At 47.4% G+C, this 27,310-nt stretch overlaps 1 long non-coding RNA gene across 3 annotated transcripts; it reads left to right on the top strand.

Annotated features, from left to right (window-relative positions):
* Positions 1 to 7,500: 7,500 nt before the first annotated feature.
* Positions 7,501 to 25,364, top strand: LOC148183903 (uncharacterized). 3 transcript variants are annotated; one of them, XR_015773097.1, is made up of 11 exons: positions 7,501 to 7,524; positions 7,834 to 8,020; positions 9,124 to 9,201; positions 13,054 to 13,190; positions 13,270 to 13,393; positions 13,551 to 13,748; positions 16,145 to 16,272; positions 22,200 to 22,327; positions 22,403 to 22,503; positions 23,761 to 23,868; positions 24,590 to 25,364. It is a non-coding gene; the product is annotated as an uncharacterized LOC148183903 (long non-coding RNA). The 3 variants fall into 3 exon arrangements; XR_015773096.1 differs by lacking the exon at positions 13,054 to 13,190 and having other exon boundaries at positions 13,241 to 13,393; positions 13,551 to 13,717; XR_015773095.1 differs by lacking the exon at positions 13,054 to 13,190 and having other exon boundaries at positions 13,241 to 13,393.
* The last annotated feature ends 1,946 nt before the right edge of the window (positions 25,365 to 27,310 follow it).

Below are 27,310 nucleotides of genomic sequence, written 5' to 3'. Positions count from 1 at the left end.
GACAACTTGACTTGAAAAATGGATGCATTGAAAGCTGTGAAATGTCTGAGAAATTCTGCTACCTTTTTTTAGCTGCATAATTAAAAATAATCAATGAAGGGGCTTATTTATCCTTAATTCTTGTTGGTTCTCTCCAACCTATCTTGTCACTGGTGATGGAAACGTGTCTCTGGTGATAGAAAACCTGCCTCAAGTGATGGAAACTCATCCCAGAGCTCTTCTCCTGACCCTGGCTTCATACAGGATTTGCTTCTGGAAGTGCTGCCACACGTAACCAAAGCCTGTGGCTCTTATAACCCACTTGGCATAAGCCAGCCTGGCATTTTCCTCAGCAGGGCTTATGTTTTAAAAGCTGAAAGGCAAACAAAAAGGAGGATTAGACCTAACCAGTTCCAGAGCACACATTGTACATACTGATGTCGAAACAGGAGAAGGCTGGAAAAAGCACTGCCCGTCTTTAATGAGGATGCAGTCTTGCTTCCTGAATCCCTGCCTCCTTTGCCAATCAGATATTCTGCATCACTGAAGGAGCCAAGCTAATGAGATTATGGGTTATCACCTCAAGAAATAAAACCCTGCCACTGGAAGAACAAGATTTCCATGGAATTGTGCTAAAGCCTCGGCTTGATCGCTGGGCACTCCTCCCGGGGTTGTTCAGGGGGAAGCTCTGAGCCTTGCAGGTGTTTCCACATGGATGACACTGCATCTCCAAGCAAAAAAAAACCAAATTGGAGTCACTTTATATCCTGGGTTTTACCTCAGCTAAGCCAGGGTAAGCTGAGCAAAGTCAGGCAAATTTTCAATGTGACACATCACAGATCTTGTATTGTCCCAGCTGCCTACGCTGTGCCTGCTGCACCACGGAAAATGTGCAATCCTTGGGATTTTCCACAAATGCTGCTACCTAAGAGCACAGCCAGATATGGGGCAGCAGGAACAGACTGCAGGCAGAGGAGGAAAACCTCCACAGCAGTCATCTTCATGAAGGAAACCTCTCCAGGTTTTTCATCCTGACTGAGGCTGTGCACATCTGTAGGAACAGCTGCAGCATCCACTCCTCTTTCCCCACCTCTGGACCTCTGGCATCTCCCACCCTCTGGGCACTGGGATCCCAAAGAAAGTTAAGGGATAGGAAGTGCTTTTCCAGCTCTCTGTCTGTTTCTGGTGGGTTTTAAGAGTAGTTTTGCAGCTGGATTTCTTTACCTTTGCTCCCTATAAAATCCCCTGCTGGCAGAGCAGTGATGCTGTGGAGGGAGACATCACAGATTATGGAATATCCTGAGCTGGAAGGGACCCACAGGGATCATTGCTCTAACCCTTGGCCCTGCACAGACACCCCAACAACCTCACCCTGGGCATCCCTGGGAGTGATGTCCAAACACTCCTGGAGCTCTGGCAGCCTCGGGGCTGTGCCCATTCCCTGGGCAGCACCCTCTGGGTTCCCTGAGATCCAGCCTGGCCCCTTCCTGACACAGCTCCAGCCATTCCCTGGGTCCTGTCCCTGAGCACAGAGAGCAGAGGTGGGAGCTGCCCCTCCAGCTCCCCTTGTGAGGCAGCACAACAACCTAAAACTACTCTCAGTGGGGAACAGCGTTTGTCAGCACAGGGAGCCTGCATGGGGAGTTGGATGGGTGAGGATTTATCCCTCTCCACCTGTTTTCCCTGCTGGCATGCTCAAGGCCTGGCTTATGGGGTCAGGGGATACATCAGCGAGCTGAACTTAACCTCTAGTGCTTTTCAAACCTTCTCTCCCCCTTGGTTCGCTCTTCACCAGCAGGAAAAATATTTGCAGAAGGGCTACGGGATAAGGATGGATTGTTTGGGCTGTGACACAGGCCATGCTCCTTGGGGATGGCTCCAGGGCCACCAGAGTCAGGGCCACGAGTCCCACCATCCCTCCAGGCTCTGCTGTGCTGGCTCCTTGCTGGCTGTTGGAGGACATGGAGTGGAATTCCTGATATTTAGGAATTCTGACTCGGTTGTTTTTGGAAGCATCGCTATGGGTTGGCACCCTGCCTGATCGCCACTCCTGGAGCATCAGTGCTTTGATCCATTTGGGGAATTTGTGTTTTTACCTCTTCTGTGCCCAGTTCTTCCCTGCAGAGCCCCGTACCAGTCTCAGAGCTGGGGCAGTGCTGGTTTCCCATCAGGGAGCTCATGGTAATCCCCCCCTGCTCGCCTTATCCAAACAAACCTGGCGTGCCACATTCCTCCTGTCTGCTGCTCCCAGGAGAGCCAGAGTGTGAGGTGAGGAGAAGCAAGGTAGGAGAGAGGGGAAAAGCTGGGGGATCTTGTGCTTGGGGAAGAATTGGTGTTGTGGGGCAAATCCTGGGGATGTCAGTCCTGTCACTCCCTTGGGTGGCCCTTGGAGTGCAAATGGTCCAGTGAAGCTCTTGCAAATTCCCTTTGGGGTTCATCATTGCTTTATTTTATTTTATTTTATTTTATTTTATTTTATTATATTTTATTTTATTTTATATTTTATTTTATTTTATATTTTATTTTATTTTGGTTTTTATTTTGTTATATTGTTATTTTATGTTGTTATTTTATTTTATTTTATTTTATTTTATTTTATTTCATTTTATTTTATTTTATTTTATTTTATTTTATTTTATTATGTTATGTTGTGTTATGTTATTTTATGTAATTTTATTTTATTTTACTTTATATTTTATTTTATTTTATTTTATTTTGTTATATTTTATTTTATATTTTATTTTATTTTATTTTATTTTATTTTATTATGTTATGTTGTGTTATGTTATTTTATGTTATTTTATTTTATTTTACTTTATATTTTATTTTATTTTATTTTATTTTGTTATATTTTATTTTATATTTTATTTTATTTTATTTTGTTATATTATGTTATTTTATGTTATTTTATTTTATTTTACTTTATATTTTATTTTATTTTGTTATGTTATATGTTATGTTATGTTATGTTATGTGTTATGTTCTTTTATTTTATTTTATTTTATTACTATTTTATTTTATTTTATTTTATTTTGTTATGTTATGTTATGTTATGTTATGTTATGTTATTTTCAGAATGCTCAAGCTGAGCCATGAAGCCCCAGGAATCAGCTTCCCCTTGGGGAACTATCTTGGTCTCCTTTAGCACAGGAACGGTGTTTAAAATCCCAGGATATTTTAAATATTTATATTTAAATATTTAAATATTTTAAAATATATTTAAATACCAAAATTTTGTCATTGTGTTTGGCTTCTTCCTTTTCAGTTCCCAGCTTTTAAAGAGGCATTTTAGAAAGTTTATTCTCCCCTCCTCTCACAGAGCTTGTCACCCACAACACAAGAACAGAAGATTTTACAACACAGGTACTAAAGCAGAGTTTTGAATTAAAGGTCTCAGTGCTCCACTCTCAGCCCTTCTCCCTCTCTCCCTCATCCCATGGGATGTCCCTGGGATCATCCCATTTTATCTGAAGTACCTATTGAGCACCCCCTAAATTTTCCTGCATGCTGAAAACAGCCAAAAAATGAACCTTGTTCTGAAGGAAATGCCTTTGGTTTTCCTCTGATTTGGAAAGCCTTCTGCTGTTTGTGGCTTTTTCCATCGGATTACTGATTTGTTTTCCCAAAGGAATTGCCAGCTGTGTAGCAATAGCTCTACTTAGGGCAGTAGATAAATTAAATATGTAAGTTATTTGAGTGGGCAATGGGTTATACTGAAGTAAAAAAATAAAAATAAAATAAAAAGGATTTTTTTCAAAGGGTTTATTTCATTTGGGGTTTTTTGTCTCTTTGGTGGCTTGGAGGTTTTTGGGGTGAGGGTTTAAACTTTTCCTGAGGATGCAATCTGTTTTCTGGCATCCTGTTTTCCCTCTTTTCCAGTGCTGAAGCTCTTCATTTATCCAGGGTGAGACACTCAGCTCCTCACCTTATTTCCTGACACTTCCCCATGCTCTTCTCCAATTCTTTTGCAGAAGAATTGATTTTTTTCTTATTTTTTTTTTGTGGAAAAGCACTTTTTTTCCCAAATGCCAGGTGGATGTCTCAGGCAGGAGCGCTCTGCTGATGTTCATGGGGATGGCTCATCTCCTCCAGCAGGGAATTGTGACGGTGTTGGTTTGGGGCTTGGTTTCACTGGAAACCACCTGGTGAAACGTGCTGGAATTGGGGTGTGGGGTTTATGGGGCCCAAAGCCTGTGCTTGGCACTTTTGGTGAGGGGCTTGATCCAGGCAGGGCAGCTGCATGGATGATTTCTCACTCCCAAATCCCTGCAGCCCATTAATTTCTGGGGAAGAGGAAAAGAGAGGAGAACTGGAACGAAGCGAACTGGTGTGACCCTGAGCCTGGGGAGCCGTGTCCCGTCCCTCTGTGTGGTGCCACGAGGCAGCCACAGCTCATCCATCACTCTGAGGGATGTGTCCAAGCCTTCTAATTAAGGAATATAACCGGGGGTCGGGAGCTTAAACTGGTTCTGACTTGTATTTTTTAATTAAGGCATTTTTTAATACAACCCTTGCTTCGGGTCATCTGTTAATAGTCATCTGGACATAATGCCTAACCTTGTTAACCCTCAATTGTTCCCGCTGCACTTTAAAGGCAGTCTTAAGGAAAATCATCCCAAAAATTGAACACCAGGCAGTCACAGAATGCCAGAGTGGTTTGGGATGGAAGGGACCTAAAGATCGTCTCATTCCACCCCCTGCCATGGTGACAGGGACACCTTCTCCTAGACCAGGTTGTTCCAAGCCCTGTCCAACCTGGCCTTGAAGTATCTCCAGACACTCTTTGGGACCAGTGTTTTCAGCTGGCCAGTGGCCCCTGATCCCACCTGGATCTTGCAGAGCAGAGGTTTTTGACAAAGGGCTCTGTGGAGGAGAGCCTTGTTCCTATCAGCAGATGGAACAACTGATGGACTCAGGGGATCGAGGAAAGAAAACCAAGCACTGTGCAGTTTCATAGGAACATTTTGCACAGGTTTTTGCTTAGCCTGTAGTATCCTGCACGTAGCAATATTGCACAGGGACAGCTGCTAATTCAGTGTTTTTATACAGGGGAAACAGCATTCTAAGCGCATTCCTGCACTCAGCCCAGAAACCAAATCCACGAAAAGCACGAGTAATGTGCCCTGTCAGGCTTGGCTCTTTCATCTGGGATCATTAAAATATTTTCACTAAGGGGAAGTAAAATTTCTGGGTGCTTTGTTTGTTTCTTTTCTTATTTATTTATTTGTTTGTTTATTGATTTATTTTTGGATAAAGATCTTCCCAAGGTGGGAAAACAGCCAGCTTTCCGTGTGACAGGCAGAAAGGTGCTGTGCAGAGTGGCCCTATGGAATGGTTTGGGCTGGGATTCCCTGGAGTGGAGCCAGTGACAGTAAATACACAGCCACAGGTTTTCCCTTGCTTACCCATCCTGGGGTCCAGCAGCAGAGCCAGGCAGAGAAAAAACTCTCTATAAAAAATCTCTCTCAATGAAAAGAAATCGAGGAATGGGAAGAACAAAAATTTGAGAAAGAGGCTCCACAATCACACCCCCCCACCTTTCCAAAATTCTCATCACTTCTCCCAAGTCCAGTGTTTCAAACACTCAGGGCTCCATTTACCACCTCCTTGGTGGGGGGGATTATTTATGACACATTCCCTGCATTCCTTTTCCAGAAATGCTGTCACATTGGGCTTTTATTTTTTCCCCCTTGCATGAGATGCAGAGAGTGGCTCACATCTGGAAAATTCACCTTACACTGAGCTCTTCTCAGAGCAGCTTACCTAAAGGGGACATGAAATGTGACCCTGAGCGTGCTGCCCCACAAGAGGGGGTGTGTGCAAATGTACTTTTGGGTGTTTGGGGTTAGTTTGAGTCATGACAACAACAGAAATGGAGAGAGATGGGTTGAGATGGAGGATTTATATCTCTGGTGGAGGGGAACTGAGGAAATCAACATCAGGTTGTGCCCAAGGGTGACTTTTCCATGGTCATTTTGTGCTCAGCGTGGCAGGAGTGAGAAGGAAAACTCCATGCAGAGGTGTCCTCAACCCGTGCCCATCCCTGGAAGTGTTCCAGGCCAGGTTGGACGGGGCTTGGAGCAACCTGGTCGAGTGGAAGGTGTCCCTGCCCATGGCAGGGGGTGGAATGAGCCTCAAGGATTCCTCCAGCCCAAACCTTTCTGGGATTCTGGGATTCTCTGACTGGAGCAGGAGAATGCCCTGCCAGACACTGAAATTGCTGCATTCCCAAGGTAAGAAGAGTTCCACCATTGGAAGAGCTGTCTCCAAAGGACCCTGTGCCTTTTTCTCAGCTCTGTCCTGAGTTTGTATCCATCCTGCAGTGGCAGATTCCTCCTCAGCCCTAGCTTGTTGGGCTTGGTAGAGGAATTTCTAACACAGGAGGCCAGGCTGGGTGTTTGTGAAGATCCAATCCGTGTCTCTTCCCACAAGCTGGGAGCCGAGCCCAGAGGGTGAAATTCCATATGACTCACCCATTAATTCCACCTTCATTCCTGTAATCTGCCTGATTGCAGAATTTTAATTGGCTCAGGAAGGGGAATCTCTCCCAAATTTAAGACAGTAGCCCCAGCTCCCCATCAAACCTGCAGCACAAGTGCTGCTCTTCCCAAGCCGAGTGGAGCTGCTGCCGTCCCTCCTGATGATATATGAGGGTGTCAGGACTCGTTATGTCACGTCAGGGGATGCAGTGGGACAAGAAGAGCTAATGGGATGAGGCAGGAGTAGTTTGGAAATGGAAGAGGAAAAAAGGGTTCTCCGTGCACCAGAGCACACATCTGTTTTGTGGCATAATTCAAATTAACTCAGGGGAATTCACTGCATCTCGTGTGTCTTCTGTGGTGACACACAAGGCAGAAATGAAGGCTTGGAAAGCTTTTATGAAAGCTCAGCAGCCACAGTGGGTTTAAATTGCCTTTTTTTCTTAAAAAAAAAAAAAGAAGAGAAATTCTGATGGCAATTTCCTACTCTTGACTGATTCTACATAATTTGTGCTTGCACTGATTGCAGTTTTAGAAACAGGAATTCCAGGGCTCTGTATCTCTCTGCCAAGGGAGGAGATGTTTAGCTCTTCACTTTTCTCCCTGATGAGATGTGAATCGTTGGCATTTCATCCCTAGGGTTGCAACAGGGGGATTATTTCCAGGGTGAGGAAGTGTGGTCTGGCTGCTGTTGGGCTCCAGTGCTGTCTCCCAACCTGGGCCAGGTGACAGCATCTTCCTCTTCTGGACAAAGGGGGATGGAATAACAATCCTGGGGATCTGTGCTAGGAATTCTTCTAGGGATAAGAAGACCCTGTACAGTCCTAAAACCCCCAAGAAAAGATCTCTTTGGGCATTGGGCGCTGGTGGTGCCCAAGACCTGCCTCAGGTGGGGCTGGTCCCAGAGATGCTGAGGAGTAGCACAAGAAGTGGGGCCTCAGGTGTGGGGACCAGGTGCTTTAAGACCTGTGATGAGAACCTGTGGTCAGGGTCCCTTCTGCCAATAAATAAACCTTTGGTGCTCCCAACCCCTCAAGCTCTGCCTCTGAGGAGGAGCCTGGTGGAGGTAGGTACAGGTGGAAGGGTCAAAGTCAGTTGGAGACTGGGAATGTTGTTTGCTTGGTCTGGAGAAGGGAAAAGGGATTTTGCAAAGAGAAGGCAGCTGTGGGCCTGTCCTTCCCCAGTGAGTGAAAAGTGGGTGCAGCCAGTGAACTTGGAGGGAGTCAGGGAGGAGACACAATCTCCTCCATCTGCTCCCAAAATTATTTTCTTCTGCTTTATTTTTGAAGCTGTTTCACCATTCCTCAATCATTTTTATTTTGATTCTCCCCTGTTCCCCTCACCCCAAATGTCACTGCTGCTGCTTTGAATCCAGCTGAGCCCTTCTGTCTGTGGGAAGAAGCACTCCAGGAGAACCTCTTGTCTCCAACCCCCTGGAGAAGACTTATTTCACTCTTATCTGTCGTGCATGTGGATGCCAGGACCTAGAAGAGGGATAGCTTGGACTCTGTGTTCCCTTTTTGCTCCAGGAGCCTGTGCAAGGCCATCTCCATCACCATCAGGTGTCAGCTCCCTTGTCATGTGAGGAGGTGTCTGGGGACGAATTAAGAGGGGAATTTTTGGGCTTCCCAGGTTGTGTTTCTGAAGGTCAACCTGAAAAATGTGAAGAGCCTTCCACCCTCTGCTTTTGGCCAGCTGCCTTCTTCCTCCCACAGAGGAGAGTTTGGGGCTGGAATCTGGGTTTTGAGGCCAAACACAATGGCTCCAGATGGCCCCTTTTTGCTTTGTGAATGGGTTATCTCCTCTGGCTGGTTCTATCAAGCTCTCAGGCTGCCCAGCCCAGAGTTTGATCCTTGGGCAGGTTGTGTTTGGCTCTAGTTACTTTCTTCCTTAATCTCTGCATTTCCTGGCTGGTGGCTTTGGTAGCTGTTCCTTGCCATCCTGGTTCCCAGGGTTTGGGTTGGGGAAGGCAGCTGGAAGCAATCTAACAATGCAATGTCTTAAAAAAAAACAAAAAAAAAGGTGGAGCTTTCCCTTTTTTATCATCCTTGCCCTAATCCTGCTCTCCCTGTTTATCTAGTGCTGGCTTCAGCACTTGTCAGCCCCTGATTTAACTCTCTAACCTGGCAAAAAAAGGGAGCCAACAAAAGCACCAAGTGATTTTATTTCTTTTATTCCTTTTTCCTGCTGTGTCTGAGTTAAAGCAGCTCCGTGTGGCTGGATGAGGAGCCCAGCTCTGGAGTTTGCTGCTGGTGGTGTTGGTAAAAGTCCTGCTGGCTTCCCAAGGGAGAGGACCCAGGGTGTGATTCCTTTGGCTGTACCAAATTTACAAATATTGCCCAGGTTGGGTCCATTTGCTGAGTGGGAGCTTTGGTGGGGAAAATCATTCTGGGTTCATGGTGGTCCCTGCTCCTCCCCCTGCTCTGCTCCCTCCCTTCTCATGGTGCCCTCTCCTGTGCTCCTGGTTTTTGGGAATGAAGGAGTGAGGAGCCCACCTGGCCTGGAAGCAGGCTTAGCCTTGGGGTGTTTGTGACTTGTGTGGTGCTCAGCCTCACAAAAATGCAGGTTCTTCCCCAACATCCTCTGCTTTCACTGGGAGAGGAACATCTCTAGCTTCACCTCAAGCTGGAATGGAAAGAGATTCTATTCATTTCTTTATTTACAGATAACTTATTTTTGGGTGGTGTAGCTCATTTTACCCTGTGGAAACATATCCCTGAACCTTGCATCCAGTTCTCAGAAGGTAGGCATGTCTCCAGCAGCTGGGTACCTGGGTGCTGTGCTTTTCTTTGGGATGAGGGAGTTCTTCACCTCCTTGTGGCTCTTCTCCCCTTTCTCCTGCGTGGTCAGAGTGTTTGAATGAGGAGGGCTGTGCTCATTAAACTGGGACAGGTTGTTCTGCCGTGCTTGTGGTCTCTGTTGGGCGGCTTTTCCAGGGAAAAGGTGTCTGGGACACGAACAGGGCTGGATGGTGCAGCCCCCAAGCCGGCAGGGAAAGGGTGGATAAACTGGAGGCAGGTGGAGCAGGAAAAGGCCCTACTCCCCTCGTGGTTGACTGTAGCAGGAGGGTCCCCTCCTTCCGAGAGAGAAGGAAAAAAAGAGCAGGAAAATGGGCAGGGAACAAATAGGTTTTGTTTTCCTTTCCTGGATGGAGTATTTCAGCTTCACCTTCCTCCTGATGGCTGTGGAAAGCGAGTTCAGCAGGCTCCCAGGGCTTGGCTATTCAAGGTTTCCAACAGAAAAACTTTGCTTTTTCAGGGCTACTTTCCTCCTTAAACAAAAGGGATATTGTCCAGGGAAGGATTTTGATTTTATGCTTCTTAAGTCGGTAAACTTCTTCCTGCAGGAGCTTTCCAGTGGCTTTCCCAGCACGTTTGCTCCCGTCACCTCTCTGGGGTGCTGGGATCACTGCAGGGAGCTGCAGCCCTGGTCCCTCAGGTTAGTCTGGATCTCTCAGGAAAGCAAAAAGAGCTGTGAAACAAGTTCAGACTCAGACTGCACATCCACCCTGTCCCAGGTGCATCCCAGAGTCCTGTGGGATCATTTATCTGGCCTTTCCCTTGGGAAGCTCTATCCAAAGGTGCTGGGCAAGCCCCAGCCCTGCAGACAGCAGGGTTGTGACAGCAGCTGCCACGATTGTCCAGCTCATCCTCTGGTCTGTGGTGTCGCTGAACATCCACTGGGAATTCCTTGTTCTCTGGAGCTAAAGGGAAAAATGGACTTGGGCTGGGACCAAGAGTCAGCTGCAAAATAAAGGAGTATCATAAATAGATATACTGTTGTGGTTTGGGGTTTTTTATCCTCACATCTTTGTCCCATCTTTGCTTCCAGTCAGTCTGGAACAGGGAGAGAAACCCAAACTCCCCTGGAAGGGAGAATGGAAGGAAGGAGGGCTCTTGTGCTTTATTCCTGGGAAAAGGGCAGGCATTTGTCATTCCACAGAAGCCCGGGTGTAAGTCAGGCTGCCAGACGTTTATGACAGGAATTTGTGTGATTCATGGCCGGGATTGCTGCTCAAACCCAGCAGGGATTCCGCAGCAGCCGTGCTGGAGGCTGGCCTGAAGGAAGGCTTGGCATGCAGGGAGGTTGTGCTTCCATGTGGCTTGGCACTACCCCCCCAAAGGAATATTCCAGAGCAAGGGAAGATGGTTGATGTCAATCTTTCCCTGCTGCTGGCAGATCCTAATCTCCCAAAGGAGTGCTTGGGCTCGACTTGGAGCTGTCACAGCTTTCCCTTCCTGGGGCACCTTTCCTAATCTCTGGCTGAGGGCCACCTGCTTGTCCTGAAGGCACCAGATGTTGGGATGTTCCAGGTTGTTGGTGTCCCAGGATGAATCACCCACGTGCGTGCACATGAGGGATGTGACTGGCAGTGCTTCTTGCAAATTAAAAGAAAAGGCTTAGCCTGGGCCATGGAGACCCTCTCTGTGTCCTGGGACCCATTTCAGCCTGGTTCTGCTGCTAAAACATTTGGGTTTCTTCTGCTTGCTCCTGGAGGGATGCTCTCCTGGCACTCAGTTGCTTGGGATTGCCAGGTTTTGGTCTTCTCCTGCTCCCAGCAGTGTCTGTTTCGTGCCTCCTCCTCCCCCTTCTGGGACTTTATTGTGTGTATTTATCCTTTCTCTGCTTTTCTAAACATGCTGAGCTTCATTAAGCTCGATGATCCCAGATTCCCTTCCTAAGAGTACTAAAAAATGGGTTAAAGGAGTGAGGCATCTCCACCCGTGTCCAGACACAGTTGTGAAATAGTGAGGAAGGAGGGAAGGAGGTGCAGGGCCTCTGATGAACCTTATCTCTGGCCAGATGTCATCCCCAACCCTTTAAATGAGGGTGGCAAAGGAGCAGCACCCTGGCAGACCTCTGCAGCCCCATCTGGCAGGGGATGAGCTCAGAGCTCCCCATCCCTCTGAAATGAGGTGAATTCCCTGCCAAAGGGTGACTCCTCCGTGCAGGGTTTTGTGCTCAGAGCACCCTTTGGCTTCGCTGGAAGGCGACAGATGTTGGAGATCTCATCCTGAAGAGACAAAGGGGGAAGTTCTACTCTAAACAAAATCCTCCCTCGTGTCCTGAAGCTTCCTAAAACTGCTCACTTGTGACCTGCAGATATTTATCTCTCCCCTCTTCTCTGTGTTTGTAAGTTTATAAATGTGTACAGGCAAATGTATATGGAGAGTGTTTTAATCTGTTACCAGTGGATTTGTGTTATTTCAACAATAACAGCAGGGCTGGGGCCAGAAAATTCATCATTATGAGAGCTCAGCCCTAAAATTCATCATTATGAGAGCCCCAGCCCTACAAATACCATAATCTTGGGGATGTCAAAACATTGGTGGCTTCTCTAATGTCTTGTAAGGATGCTTGATGCAAACCATCCTTATTTCCTCATCTATGTGAAGGCCAATTATCAAATTAATGTAGTTTGGTTTAAAGCCCATGACCAGAAGCCACGTGCCTGATTCTGTTGGAATCACAGGGAGATTTTTGGCAGGTGTTGAAGGCTTGGGCAGCAGCTGGGTGGGAGAAGGTAGGCTCAGCCCAGAAAACCTGCATTTGGTGACTCTTGGGACCCTGTGGGGAAGAACAAGACCCAGGAGTGAGGCAGGAGAAGCAGCAAGGAAAGGGAACTTGGAGATCCCAGAATGGTTTGGGTCAGAAGGGATCTTCAAGATCATCTCATTCCAACCCATGGGTGGGGACACCTTCCCCTATCCCAGGTTACTCCAAGAGAAAATTTGAGGTTTGGCTCAGGGATCTCAGAGCAGCTGCCAAAGGAAGGCGTTGCCAAGGGAATTTTCCAGGTCTGAGCAGCCTCGCTTCCCTCTGGGGAACACAAAGGTGTTTTTCCCTGACTTCCCCTCTTGATTTCAGGTTTGCTCTTGTGGGTGTTGAGGCAAGTTTGTTTATTACGAAGAATCTAAATGTTGGTGGTGCATAAGTGTTCAAATCCATATGCAAATGGGAATTGCCTAATTTAATTTTTGTTTTCTCCCACAAACAATTTTCCCTCTTCCTCCCGTGTAAATCAGGAGTTGTGATCTCCAACGCTGATAAATTCTGAGCTCATCTAACCCTGGTGGGGGAAAAACTGGACTCTGTGTTTATAAACAGAGAGAGAAAATATATATATATCTCCACACAGAGTTTACATTCCACATGGGTTCTCTGGCCAGGGTGTCCAATAAAAGAAAAATATGTATTTCTTGTCAAAAGGTGCTGGAAACATCTGGCTGGGTGGCACCATCCCCAAATCCCATTAGAGGAATCCAAAGGAGGCCAAGCACAATTCAATTTGGTGTCCTTGCTAGGGACAAATAAACTTTTTGATTAAAATTGATCCAAAGCAGGAAAAATGGGCCCTGGGGCTCTAAGGAGAAGGCTTGGCGGTGGCTGAACATATTAATTAATTTCAAAAGTGTTCTGGTAACATTTTTCTCATGGTTATCTGTGCACAGTTGTCATCCCATGTGGTTCTAAACTCACTTGGAAAAATTTTTGGCAGGTTCCTGAGAGTTTGAGGTGCAGAGAAATTATTTTAATCATTAATTATTGCTGTTGCCTGCTCTCCTGTCCTACCACTTTGCTGTTCCTTTACCAGGTGTCAAGGCAGCTTCTTAGCAGGGATTAGAAACTGGCTGGAGATGAGGAAAAGGGACTTTAATAATCTATGAACAGGAGAAAACAAGAAAAATTTATTAGTTGATGCATCAATCAGCTTCTGCATCTTGGGCCAAGGTTTGTGCAAGCTCTTGCTGCGATTCTGATGTGAAAAATCTTCTTTTTAGGTAACGTTAGTGTTCTGTTCGCTTCGTAGAATTATCTGAGTAACTTCTGATTAGACTCCAAGGGTGAAATACAGCCAGAAAAATCCAATTCTGTGCATAAAGCACAAAGTTCTCTCTGGTCCACCACTGAAGTGCTCTTTCCAGCAAAAACAGGTATGAAACCACAGACATTCCTGAATTACTTTGGGGGCAAATGTTGGGAAGGTTTGGAAGATGGACACAGCATTTCAGCCCCACAGGGCATTTTGAACACTTGGCAGCTCTGTAGGGACTAGCCTCAAGCTTCTTTCTTCCTTTCTTTGCATTTCAGCAAAGTAAAACTACTTGAAGTGTTCGTCTTTTGCCCCTGTGGAATTTTTTCCTCAGTGATCCATGGTTTGGCTCGTGGCTCCTCATTATCCACCGCACTCTTCACCTGGCACATGCAGCCCCGTCCTCAGGGATCCTTGGTGGAAATCTGTTTGACAAACAAATGAGGTGATTCTTCCTCCTGCTCCAATATCCTCAGGTTGGTTTGGTTCTAAGAACAAGTGGGCTGGAGGGAGAGAAGGTGCATCTTTGATAAATGATCCTGGGTTCTGACCATTCCACCTGGATCACTGACCAGATCACTCTCCCTCTGAGGAATGAGGACAGAAGCAGGATTTAAGGGAAGTCCCCAGCCTCCTCATTCTTCCCACATTTCCCCCATAGCTGTTGAGTGTGCGTGGGGCATCTTGTCAGTCATGAACCCTGAGGGCCGGTCCTTGGCTGCAGAACTCCCAAAAGGAGGGATTTTCCCACTGCTGATTTTCCTGGCAAGGAGCATGGGCTCACTTAATGCAATTGTTGTTTTTATCAGTCACTGAGTGCTCTGCAGCTCCGGCTGGGTGGTCTCTGAAACGTCTCACACGACTCACGTGGGCTGGACTGGGGAGAGGAGAGGTTTTTTATGGTCAGGGAGGAACCTCAGGGTGGGGGACCAGCCAAATTCCTCATGGAATCTGGTGAAGCCCCTCCTCACGTGGTTCAGCAGAGGTGAACTGGAAGGGGCTGCCTTGCTCGGAGTCCTGCTGTCCACCTCTTTGAGGAGTAGCCAGGGGGAGCCGTCATTCCTGGCAGGACTGCGTCAGGTCAGCAAATCTCACGGGAATGGTCTCACCAGGAATGGGGCTGATGAACTCCAAAAAAACCCACTTGCCAACTGTCAACTAAATTAATTTATCATGGGAAGAGCTGGCCTGGGAGGACTTCTAGACCTGGAGCCAAGGGAGGCCTGAGGGGATCATCTTCAGGTCTCTGGTTGGAGTAGCCACCTCTTGCTGAGATCCCAACACAGGGAGATCTCCTGGCCCCTGAGGGTGGCTCTTCCTTCCTTCCTGCTGCTGGGCTGTGTGTGGTCAGCAAAGGGACCCTGTTGTCCAGTGACCAGTGGGAATGACCAGCAGCACTGGCATTGCTGGAAGGAGTTTGGGAGCCAGCAGAGAGCTTAGAGCTGCACACACTTTGAAGGCTTCCACTTCCCCACACATTTATTTAGAAGCAAATCAAGAGGGTGATGGGGTGGAACTTATCTTCAGCAAGGGATTGCTGTTTTCCCAGTCTTTTTTTCCCTGCTAGTGAAAGCATTTCACAAACAACTGATGAAGTTTTGCATCATCCTATGGCAGCTGGAAGCAGCAATAGATCATTGTTTTATTTCCCTCTTCAGCTGGGAAACCTCAGCCAGCCTTCAGCAAATCAGGGGGTGCAGGTGGTTAATGGGACACGTAATTGAAAAAGAAGGGAAAAATAAAATCTCCATATGCATGGAGAGTTATGGAAAACCCTGAGAAAGGGACTGGTGACAGGTAGGAAAATCCCTCTGTTTTTCCAGGGATGGATACAGCAGCTATCACTGGCTTGTCCCCAGACAGCAGAATTCTGTCTGCTGGGGGTGTCACCTTGGGGGTGTCACCTTGGCTGAGGACTGACACGGATGTCCTGGAGTTTGACCGGATTTACTTGCACATCCCATCTTGGGATGAAGGCCAGATGGATGCTGCATTAGAATTTAAGTTGGACTGGTTAGATCCTGCTTGGGCTTGGACTCCATCCTTAATTTCTTTTGTGTGGTCTTCCCTTGGGAAGCTTTAGAGAAAGCCAGCAGTTTGTTACGGGAACATCTGGATCTCATTCAGGGATCATCTTCATTATGCCGTGGGCTACTGTGCAGCGCCAAAACAGACCTGGCCACCTCTTGCCCTTCCCCAGGGAGGTGCTGGAGTCCCATCTCCAGGTATTCCATCCCTGGATGTTCTCCCTGCCCGGAGCGCACTCAGCAGCTGCCGTCATGCAGGAATGGAGGGGTCTCCAAGCTGGATGTTCGCCCACCCTTGGATGGAGACCACCAGAGCTCGTCTGCTGTGCAGCAATGAGCTGCAAGAGGCTCTCAGCCATCCCAGTTTCCACAAGGCAGGAGTTCTCTTTGGAGGGATCCAATTCCCTCTTCCCTCCCGCTCCTCCGTCTGCAGCCTCAGCGTGGAGCTGCGGGAAAGCCCAAATTTCCAAATCACTGCGGGGTGGGAGGCTTGGAGGATGAGGGGACCCCAGGAGAGGTGTGGAAATTCAGCTCTTTTGGATTAAATTGTGCTATTTTTTTACAGCTTTCATGAGGAATAATTATTATCCTAAATAATACTTTTTCCTCCCAACTCGCATAAAATTTTCCGTCTCCCCATCAGAGAAAGGGGAAAGAGGGTTTGTGAGGAAAGCAAAATGGTTTTGCTTTTGGTTTCATTTTGTTCCTTAAAAAATGGTTTGTTTTCTGAGTGGAAAACCTGATAAAATTAGTGCGGAAGTGGAAAATATTCTCCCTAGCTGTAGGGGCGCTGCATGGCAAAATACTTTTGATTGAGACTAATCAAATTACTCTTGATTTGTCAGTCCTGAAGGGTTTCCAAACACATCCTTTTCCTGAAACTGAAGTCCCTGAATGTCCCCATGTACCAGGAATGCCAGGGCCTCGTGGATGCTGCCAAGTGTGTTGGTGCTGTGTTATTGCCCTTCCAGAGGTAATATTTTCAATTTCAGCTGCAGGGCTGCACTAAAAACCATCCTAAAGAAACCCCAAATGGGAGAAACTGGGATGTTTGCTATATCTGGCAGGGGAGGTGGTCATTCCCCCATCACCCTTTAAATCCCAAAAGGACCATCCCACAGGCAGGTTTGACTCTTTCACCTCTTCCTCCTACAGCAGACATTTCCACCTTTACACTTTCCTGAAATGATTCCCACCTTCAGCCCTGGCAGTGGTTATTCCCAGATGTTCCATCTCCCATCCCAGGATGCGTTTGACTGCTTTAAGGATTGGAGAGCAACCCTGAGGGCATCTGAGTGGCATCCTACAGCTTGACAGGAGCGCTGCCACCTTGGGGAGCGTTCCTGTGCCCAAGCCACGTGGAAACACGAGTGGAGCAAAGAGAGACAGGAGGGATGAGGAGCTTGGAAAGTCTTCCACAGGGGGCTAAGCAGATTAGGGATGTTTAATTTACTGAGGAGAAGAGTAAGGGATGCCATGGTGGGTTTTCAAAACGGTGAGTGATGAGGAGAAGGTCGGGAAACCAAAACCACTGCTGTCTGCCAGCTCCTATATTTTATAGGATACCTGAAAGGAGGGGTGGAATATTAACTAATGCTTATATTAATACACAGTGTTAAATCAGATGTTTAAAATAGGGGGTAAAAAAGAGGGTTTCCAAGTGTGTCAGTGCTCCAGCTGTCCTTGAGTGATGATGTTAGGACAGATGGTGTCCAGGTTTTGGGGGCAACATTTCTCCATTGTCCACAAGGATTGCAGAACAATCTCCTGCCTTGCCCCAGGAGGCAGATGAAATAATTCGAAGTGGATATTGAAAAGTCAGCTGTGGTTTTTAGGATTTAAGGCTGAGCCTTTAAAAGATGGTTTAGGATCTGCTTGGCAGTGTTGGGATGTGGTGAATAACACCTTGGAAAAAGGGCATGGATGAAGAGCCATGGTTTGCTCTCTAGGAGATGTAGCATGATTTGCTGTGTGAGGCTGGTGTTCCAAAGAGACAAATGAGGTTGGGACAAGTTGTGTCACCAGCTCAGTGTAACCCTGTGATTCCTCTACCACTTAAAGTCACGCTGATTTACCCCAGCAAAAGTATTTGCTGCCTTGGGGTGCCTGATGGAAGGCATTTGCTTGACTGGGATGTTGTTGCAGCAGAGTGGTGATGTGACTGTCCTGGATGTTGGTCTGGTGAGGGTCCAGCAGCTCTGGGATGGAGCTGAAACTCTCTTGGAGGCGATGGAGGGAGTGATGAGAGGCTTTCCAGGCTGGGTCCCCAGCTTTGGATGTGGGAGCTGGTGTGTGGTACCTTGTTCTGCTCATGATGCTGCTTCGAGCCTTTCCCATTTCCCTGCTGACACTGGGGACCCTCTGCCCTGCTCCTGACTTTGTTTCAATCTTCAGTAATAGCAAAAGAAAACAACTGGTGCTTTGCATCCGAGGATGCTCCTTAGATGGGGGATAAGGGGCTGATTTTGTCCAGCCCACAGGCTGAAGCTCACAGAGGCTTTGGTGCCTGTTGCTCTAAGATTCCTATCTAAGGACCACTCCCAGGGGAGGGATGTGTAAAATGAGAAATCAGGAGCTTGTCTGGGCAGTGGGCTGCAGCAGCAGGACTGGGAGAGGAGCACGGGAGGGAGGCTGGTGTGGGGACAGCAGGTGCTGTGCCATCGCTGTCTGTCACAGCACCAAAGCACGGAAGTTTAAAAAGTGCTTGTGAAAATCCCCTCTCCAGCTCTCTTGGATCCCCTTCAGGCACTGGAAGGGGATCTGAGGCCTCTGGAGCTTTCTCTTCTCCAGGTGAGCACGCCCAGCTCCCCCAGCCTGTCTCAGCCCAGGGCACCCAGCAAAGCCCAGCCCTTGATTCGATGATAAATCCCACAGCTGGGAGTGCTTGTTTTACAGGGAAACACTCGAGGACCAAGCCACAGCCAGGGGGATTGCCCACGGGTTTTAGAGATGGGGCATCCCTCCTCCACAGGGCTGGGGTGCTCAGACCACATTCCTCTCCTTAGGAAAGTGCAAGGCAGAATGAAAGGGTTTGTGGGGTTGTATTTCAAGTGCAGGGCAGCTGCAAAAGGTTAAGGAAAGTTGGTCAGAAAACTGGGGGACTGCTCCCTCCTGCTCTGCTGCTCTGTGTCAGGTCTTGTGTGTGTTTGCTAAATTACAAATGGGTGGAGCACATGACACTGACTTGCCTCTTGCCACAGAAAAATCTAATTTCTGTGTAAACTGTGGGAAATCAGCAGTGCCAAGACCGTCCAGGTGGAGTTAAGCTGAGCATGGTACAGCCTGTCAGAGAATATCTCCTTACAAAAGCCAGACATGAATCACTTTGACGAATGTGTTTTACCCACCTGGTCCTATCATTCCATGGTGTGGTTAACCTAACACAGAGAGCAAATAATTCAGCTCCATCCAGCAGAAAACTTGTCTCTCTCCCTCTTCCCCACCAGCTTTTGTCAGGAGCAGAGGTAAGACAGTGGGATTGTCCATGCTGTCTGACCAAAAAATGAATGTAGGATCACGGGTTCTGTGTTTAGGCACAATGTGTTTCCTGGCATTTCATCTTTCTCCTGTTTTATTACCTAGAAAAGGTTTCTCTGGCTCAGAGGATGCTCAGAGCAAAGGATGTGGCTTGGAGCAGCCTGGGATGGTGGAAGGTGTCCCTGTCCATGGCAGGGAGTGGGACTGGATGGGCTTTAAGGTCCCTCCCAAACCAAATCCAAGCAGTGCTTGGGATTTATCATGGGGCAGGCATTGGCTTTTGGTTTGTCAGTGTCTATCCACCCATCTTTAATGCTGAAATGCTAAACTGGATGAAGCTATTCCTTCTTCTTATAGTGACCCAAGTTTTGTTTAAAAACAAGGAGCATGTGCAAAGTGGAATTTGTCACGGCAAAACATTTAAAAAAAAATAAATATAACGAGTCTTTGAAACCTCAAAGAAGCTGTGGGATTGGTTTTAGCAGGAAATGAAAAAATTTCCTTTTCCTTGATATTCTTCTCTTTCCTTTCTAATTTTTCTGGTATTAATATTATTTTTCCTAAGACGATGTAATTTCCTGACTCTCCCTGATCTAAGCTGTAAAATCAGAAGGAAGGGAAGACAAAGTGGGATAGCTCCTTCCTGCAAGGAAATGATTTCCAATCTTTTTTTCAATGCCCCATTGCTTTGCAGGCCTTATCCTTCAGATATGAGTGGAAGTGTTCTTTGGCAAAGGTCCTGCTTGCAGGGAGAGAGGCTGGGGAAGGAGGGAAGAGAGGAAAGACCCAGGGTGGAGAAAAGGCTCCCAAGTAAATTTCCCTGTGTTTGGCAGCACATTCCTATAATCCAAACAGTGCTTTAGGTTTATTTTTTGACATCATACCCTGGCTTGTGTATTTGGGTACCTCAAGCTATTCTTTTTCTTATCTGATTAATAGGAATCCCAGAATGGTCTGGGTTGGAAGGGGCCTCAAAGTTCAGCCCATTCCACCCCCTGCCATGGGCAGGGACACCTTCCACTATCCCAGGTTGCTCCAAGCCCTGTCCACCCTGGTCTGGGACATTTCCAGGGATCCAGGGGAAGCCACAGCTGCTCTGGGCACCCTGTGCCAGGGCCTGCCCACCCTCACAGTGAGAAATTTCTTCCCAATATTTGATCTGAATCTCCTCTTTTTCAGTTTGGCTCTCCCCTTCCAAGCCCAAATGCTGGGAGTAATTAAAACTTGCTCTGTTTGCAAATGGGAATATTTTGCATCTTTCAAACCAGCCTGGGACATTAACAACAGTTACTGGAAGGGAAGCCAAGAAAATGCAGGAAACTTCCCCCAAAAACAGATTTTCCAAAAGGATGCAAAGCTCTGTGCTTCAAGCAGTCTCCAAGAAAGCGATGGAAAACTGCCATGGTGCAGCTTGGTTGGGAGTGGGGTTTCAGAAAGGCTTGTGACTCTGCTGAAAAATGGTCCTAGACTTGATGCTGACAGGTTTTGCTAGCGGGACTCGTGATCCTTGGCTCCAACCAGGACTTGCAGCCATTTTGGAATCAGGAAAACATGGGAAAATCTGTCATTTGCAGCAGTTTTCCAGCCACATCTGAAAGCAGTGTTATGAAACGGGCCTGGTTTGGGTTCCCACATCAAAATGGTAGGCCACAGTTCCAGACTTGGGGTGTCTCATCCAAACTGCAGACCCTTTTTCAAAAGGGTTGGATTTGCAGCTCTATTTTCAGCCTGCTTGTAATGGGAAAATGGATTTTGTTTTGGATCATCCCCAGGATTTTCTCTGTCTTGCAAGCTGCTGATTCCCAGATTGGTGCAGAGCATGGAGCAGGGGGTTGGAAATCTGATAATCTTTTCAAGTCTTGTGTTCTTTCTAGATTGTGCTTCTGCTTTTGGCTGGATCAGATTTCCTGCTAGCAAAAAAAAAAAAAAAGTGGGAAAAGTTGCATGTTCTTGGAAAATACAAAGAAATAAGCTTATGAACAAAGCCTTGCATCCCTGGAAGTGTCCAAGGCCAGACAGGATGGGGCTTGCAGCAGCCTGGGATAGTGGAAGGTGTCTCTGCCCACGGCAGGGGTTTGGGATAAGATGAACTTTAGGATCCTTCCCAAGCCCAGCATAAGAACCTTTTAGTCAAACCCTGGTCCTTATTTTTATTTTCAGCCAAAGAAATTTCCTGCAGTTTCAAGAGTTATGGCCTGATCTAAGGAAAACACAATGTAATTCTTATGGAACTTCTTAACAAGAGGTTGTCTTTGTCATTTACTGGGTGTTTTGTAGCATAAAACCCCCCCAAATACTCAGGAAATGTTCCCTTTAATGCCCTTATGGAACCATTCTCTTGTCCCTGTAAAAAGCCAGCAGGAAATCATACAAGGAACACATGATCTTAGAGGTCTTTTCCAGCCTTAATGACTCTGTGTTTTTCACTATTCAAACAGCATGTTCAGTATCAGTAGATGCTGCAGAAATATGGTATTTTGGACTAAAATTATTTGACTTGTAAAACTTTAAGACAATGTTGAAAACCATTCTGGGGCTTGCTAGAGGAAAATAGAGGATTTGAGCTTCTATTGGGATTTTTTTCCTGCTTGTTTCTAAAATAAATGGCAGCTTCTAATGCACTTATTTGAGACTCCTTGGTATTTATCATGGCCTTATTGAGGGATCATTTTCAGGGACTTTGAAAAAGCAGGAGGGAAAATGTTTAAATCACTAAAAAATCCATTTAGATTATATAAATCTATGTAAATCAGAATTGTTTAAGTGGGAAAAGCCCTCTAAGACCATTCCCCCAGCACTGCCAAGGCCTCTCCTCACCCACGTGGCTTTTAAATCTCTCTGGGGATGGGGACTCCACCACTGCCTGGGCAGCCCCTTCCAAGGCCTGACAACCTTTTCCACGAAGAATTCTTTCCTGATCTCCAATCTAAACTTCCCCTGGCACATCCTGAGGCCGTTCCCTCTCCTCCTGTCCCTGTTCCTGGGAGCAGAGCCCGACCCCCCCGGCTGTCCCCTCTTGGCAGGAGCTGTGTAGAGCCAGAAATTCCCCCTGAGCTCCTTTTCTCCAGGCTGAGCCCCTTTCCCAGCTCCCTCAGCCTCTCCTGGTGCTCTGTTCCCTTCCCAGCTCCATTCCCTGCCCTGGACAAGCTCCAGCCCCTCGGTGTCTTCATTGAAACAAGAAGCCCAGGGCTGGGCACAGGCTGTGGGTGTTATTTTGTAATATTCTCCACCAATTCCACAATTTTGAATTTTTTCCCCCACTGTTTTCCAGCTGCCAGCCTTTCCTCTACTCTCAGTTCAGCCTCTTTCCCATGTGTCTGTAGACACCTTTTGATCAGCTGTAACCTCCCAAAAGCTTTATTTGTTCTGAAAATGAGTCATGAGGCACCTCCTCTTAATTTCATCTCCTTTCCATGGGAGCAGAGCAGGACAGGCTTTGCTGGCCAGAGGACAACACCAGTTTTTGGGCATCAGTGAACGGCCTGGTGGATCTGCCTGGATGGTAAAGTGTTTGTCTTGCCCCTCACCAGGACATCAGCTCTGTGTGAAAGGTTAGAAGATTGACATGAGGAAAAAAGTTCACATAAAATGTATCTATCACCTCACATCTGTCACTTTTTTTCCAGCCTGGAGAAGAGAAGGCTTTTGGGTTTTCCAGTTCCTGAAGGGAAACCACAAGAAAGATGGAGAGAAACCATTCACAAGGGATGGAGTGACAGAAAAAGGGGTAATGGCTTCCCACTGTCACAGAGAAGGCTTAGGTGGGATACTGGGAATAAATTCCTCCCTGTGAGGGTGCTGAGGCCCTGGCACAGGTGCCCAGAGCACCAGCTGTGGCTGCCCCATCCCTGCAAGCGTCCCAGGCCAGGTTGGATGGGGCTGGGAGCAGCCTGGCTTAGTGGAAGGTGTCCCTGCCCATGGCAGGGGCTGGAATGGGATGAGTTTTGAGGTCCTTTCCAACCCAGTCCATTCTGATTCTGCTTTCAGGACCTTTCCCTAAAAACTCAGGGACTTTTGGAGTTCCTCTCTGCTCTGCAGCAGCACACAGGGAAGAGCATCCCTGCCCCACAATAAATCAGTGCTGCCAGGGGGTCTGCAAGCTTCAGAAAAGAAAACATTTGGAAGCTCTTTCTTGCCCAAGATGAATCTCTGTGTATATTTACACACACACATATAATGGATGTGTCCATATATCCTTAATCTATCAGTAAGAGAAGCTTGTCCAGAGCCACAGTGCGCAGCTTTTCCCTGTCAGCAGCCTTTCTCCCAGGCTGGGCTTCCACGTGGGGACCAGATGTGCACATCCCAGAAGTTCTGCTCACTTCTGTACACTCTCTTTTAGGGGTTTTTTGGGGGTTTTTATTCCCCACCCCACTGAAGTACAGCACAAGCCATATGGGCCAACCTTCCAGCTGAGGCCGAGCAGGAACCAGGAGTGATTGCTCAGAACGCCATAAATAGCTAAAGAGCTGTTTCCAACAGTAAAGAGGGATATGTGAATTAGGAATAAGCTCTCCCACCAGTTTGTAGACATTCCAGTTGCTTGTTTTAATATCTTCATGTGGCTTTTTCTCCCCCTCTCCTTCGTTTTTCTTGGTGGGAGGTGACACCGGAGAACAATGAGCAAGGGGCCCACTCCCGGTTATCTGCAGCAGAATGAAAAGCAAGGGGGGGGGAAAAAAAAAAGGTTGGGATTCTTCAAAAGGAGCCTAGGAGAATTAGAGACCTCAGGCATTTTGGGAGCTGCATATTCAGTTCTTTGAGGGGACCCAGAAAGATCCCATCCTCGCGATGTTGGCAGAGGATGCAAGGATTTGGGGATGCACTGCCAGCTTGGAGCCTTTGGATGAACTTCCAAAGCTTTCGTGAGCTGTCTCAGCCAGCCTCCCCTTCTTCTTGACAGCAACCAAAGCTGTCCAAAAAGTGGAATTCCTGCCTCGTGGAATGAAATGTCCTCATGGTTTTCTATTTGCTTTTGTTCCAGATGAGGGAGACAAGTCCAAGTTTTTTCACTGAGTGGAAGTTTGTGTGAAATGGAGTCAGAAATGCAGGAGTGACCTGATTGAAGTGGAAAATTTACTGTAAACACCAGGTAGAGGTGGTACAAATCATGGTCATCCAGAATGGAAGGAAAGGGTGGAATAACCAATAGGAAAAAGAAGAAACAAAGCTTTTGGGTCTGAACTTTAAAGATTTTGCTTTCCAACTCCTTCAAAATCAAAATTCTCCCATGAAATCAAATGAATTTGGATGAATGGGAATTTTTGTGGTTTGTTCCAAACACAGCCTGCTCTCACATCTGTGCCCATTGTTATAACACAGGGCTCATAAGCACATCCAGAATTTGGGATACAGCTCTGAGTCTGGCCTTGCTTTGAGCAGGAGGTGGGATTAGAGACCTCCTGAGGTCCCTTTGGACTTTGGTGGTGTCCACAGAAGCAAGAGTGAATAATTAAAAAAAAAAGCAAGAGTGGATAATTGAAACAGGTGTAGAGGAACACATCTGTTAAAGCCATGCCTAGAAGGAAAAAAACCTTTCCAGGCTGCAAATTTAAAATTCTTTCCATCTTTTCTTCCAAATTACCCCCAAAGTAATGATTTGGGTTGGAAGGAACTTTAAAGACATCTAGTCCAACCTCAAAGTAATGTCCTCCAGCCACCCTATGGACCTCAGTTCGGTGGTGGAGAGGGGATTTTCCAGGTGTGGTGTCTTTGGGAAGGGGACATCTCTGACTGTGGGGTGCACCCATTAATGGGGAAGGCATAGTCTTGTTAAGCAACAGGCCATTAACATTTCCTGCTTTCCTTCATAGAGAGGGGAGGAAAAGGCAGCCAGAAGTCCCAAATCAGGTGGAGAAGCCACTGCATCGATCCTGCAGAGGGAAGAGTAGGCTCAGCACCCCATGGCAGAGGGAGAACTCAACAGATCAAGAGGTTTAGTGAGGTGAGAAGGAGCCTTTGGATGATCCAGTACTGATTTCCCCCTGGAAATCTTGGAGTCACTTGGTGATTCTTGCTGGTTGTTCTTCAGGGATTCAATATCATAGAGGTTTGGGTTGGAAGGGACCTCAGAGACCATCTCATTCCAAGGGCAGGGACACCTTCCCCTAAAACAGGTTGTTCCAAGCCCTGTCCAACCTGGACTTGGTCTGGGAAGGAAAACAGAGCTTAAAGCCACCCAGCTGGATGGGCCAGCCACGTGACTTTGGTGCTGATGTGGTGTGAGGCTGAGGGAGAGCTGCCTGCGAGCCTCACGACGTTTGGAGTCGTAATTCCGAGAGCGCTCGGCACCGGCTCAGCTCCGCTTTATTCCAAGCCAGCGGGAAGGGCTGACAGGGAGCCAGCATGGCTCTTGCAATCCCTTTCATTCCCTAATTACTTCTGGCTGCTGTGGAAGCCCCAAGGACTTCAAAGGGATGATGCTGGATTTGCACAGGGCTGTCTCTCCGGAGCTCCCATCCCGGATTCCCAGCCCACGGTGGTCCATGAGGCTTCGGAAAGGGACCCGCTAAGCAACTGCAGAAAATATTAAAATATATTACAAATGCACATTCCCACACAGACAAAGGCAAGGAAAATGGAGAGAAATCAAAGGGCTCAGTGAACAATGGAAATTCAGCTTTTTTTTGCATCTTTTTGGGCTGTAAATGGAAAAGCATGTGTGGGAGATAGAGCTGGCTTCTCCAAAAAGAGAAATGGTACTTCTCAGGGTAGGTTTAGATGGGATATTTGGAAGAAATTCTTCCCTGTGAGGGTGTTAAGGCCCTGGCACAGGGTGCCCAGAGAAGCTGTGGCTGCCCCTGGATCCCTGGAAGTGTCCAAGGCCAGGTTGGATGGGGCTTGGAGCAACCTGGAATAGTGGAAGGTGTCCCTGCCCATGGCAGGGGGTGGAATGGGCTGAACTTTGAGGCCGCTTCCAACCCAGACCATTCTGGGATGAAAGAGGAGAGACTCTGGTCCAGGCTAATCAGAAAAAGCACTTTGTGCTCTCGGTGGAGGTTTGATGGAGGTTCTTGTGCCAGGGAGAGTGATGCCAGCTCAGGTGGGATGAGGGAAGGTAGGCTGGGAATTGATGCTCTCCATATCCCATGCATGGGCAGCAAAACAGGGCTCTGAAACCAGAGCAGTGAATGTTCCAGGGGCCTTTTTCCTCTTTCCCAGAGCATTGCCCACCTTCCTGGGCCCTTTTGGGTTGGAAAAGTGATACAATCACAGGGTTTCTCTTGTAAAGGCTGTTGGAAATGCTCCTGCATGACTCCACATTTTAAAAGACAAGCAAATATGGATTTTATCCCACTCAACCCGTGGATCTTCTTCTGGGCAGTGGGGAGCAAGGAGAGTGGGGGCTTTTTATCCACAGGGCCTCCATCAGCCCCACTCCCAGGGGCTCATCCCATTTGTTCAGCTCTTGGGACAAAAAAGTGAAAAAGTGGTGGCACTTTTGTCCCCTGTCAAGGGGCTCTGAGCCCCAGAGGGTTTTCCAGGCATGACGCTTGAAAAACGCATCCCAGAGCTGGATTAACCCTGCCCAGTGTGGAGATGCTTTATAAGGAATTGTATAACCAGTCAATGAGCTGGTGGGACAGCTCTGGATGGAGCAAACAAATGGCATCATCACACAAATTTAAGCGATTTTGGCAAAACTCTTCTAGCCAAAAGGAAGCTGGCTTTGTTTGCTGCACTCCTGATTTTTCTCCCACTTCAACCCCCAAGAAGATGGTGATTTCCAGCCAGCCAGGCAGCCCTGCCCATGCTCATTTGAACAGGCTTTTAGTAAGCTTCTGAGACTGGCAATTGGGGTGGTAAACCTGCTTTATGGGCTGTTATTAACTGTGCTCTGCTCAGAGGCAGCAAAACTCATTATGTGCAGGCACGGCCGCCGCGCTCCCGTGTACCCACGCAGGGAACCTTTAATGCTCTCCCTTTTCCGGCTTCCCAGCGATAAAAACACATTACTGGGGGGGAAAAAAAAGAAAAGACAAAAGCCTCAGAGCGAGCTGCTGGTTCTCTCAGCGTTCAGGCTCCTGTGCTGGAGGTTTTATTTGGCTGCTGACGTCCTGTGGATGGCTGCAGAACAGGCACTTGGATTTTAGGAAGTGGGCCAGTGTGGTGCATGCTCTGGTTTTTATTTAGCTGAGCATTAAATGCTCCCCTTTGCCCTGAGTTTTATTAAGGAGAAATTAAAGAGAGCCTTGTTAAGCTGGGGACATGAAAGGAGAACAGGCCATCCTGCTGGGCCGAAGGAACAACCTTAGGATCAACACCACAATTAGCCCAGTTCTTCAGGCCTGATATAATTATGGGTATCGCAATCTGCAAAGGGCGTGGGAACTGCAGGAATTCCTCTCAGGAAAAAAAACTGGGGAGAAATAAAGGCTGAGAGGGACTTTGGAGTTCATCAGAACCCAGAGCTGGCGGATGTCAGTGCACTCTGGGTTTGCTGGGTGATGGAGATCCCTGCATGACCTCTCCCTGACATCCCAAGATTTGCCTGTAAAACAGGGCACACTTTGTGCCTCCAGCAAGCTGAAACA

Source organism: Pseudopodoces humilis, chromosome 8 (genome assembly GCF_049639895.1).
Source record: "Pseudopodoces humilis isolate 2021_Gansu_Grassland_sample_001 chromosome 8, ASM4963989v1, whole genome shotgun sequence".
In the NCBI taxonomy this organism is placed as follows: Eukaryota; Metazoa; Chordata; class Aves; order Passeriformes; family Paridae; genus Pseudopodoces; species Pseudopodoces humilis.
The sequence above is the reverse complement of the archived record's forward strand: the minus strand, read 5'-3'. Positions and strand labels throughout refer to the sequence as shown.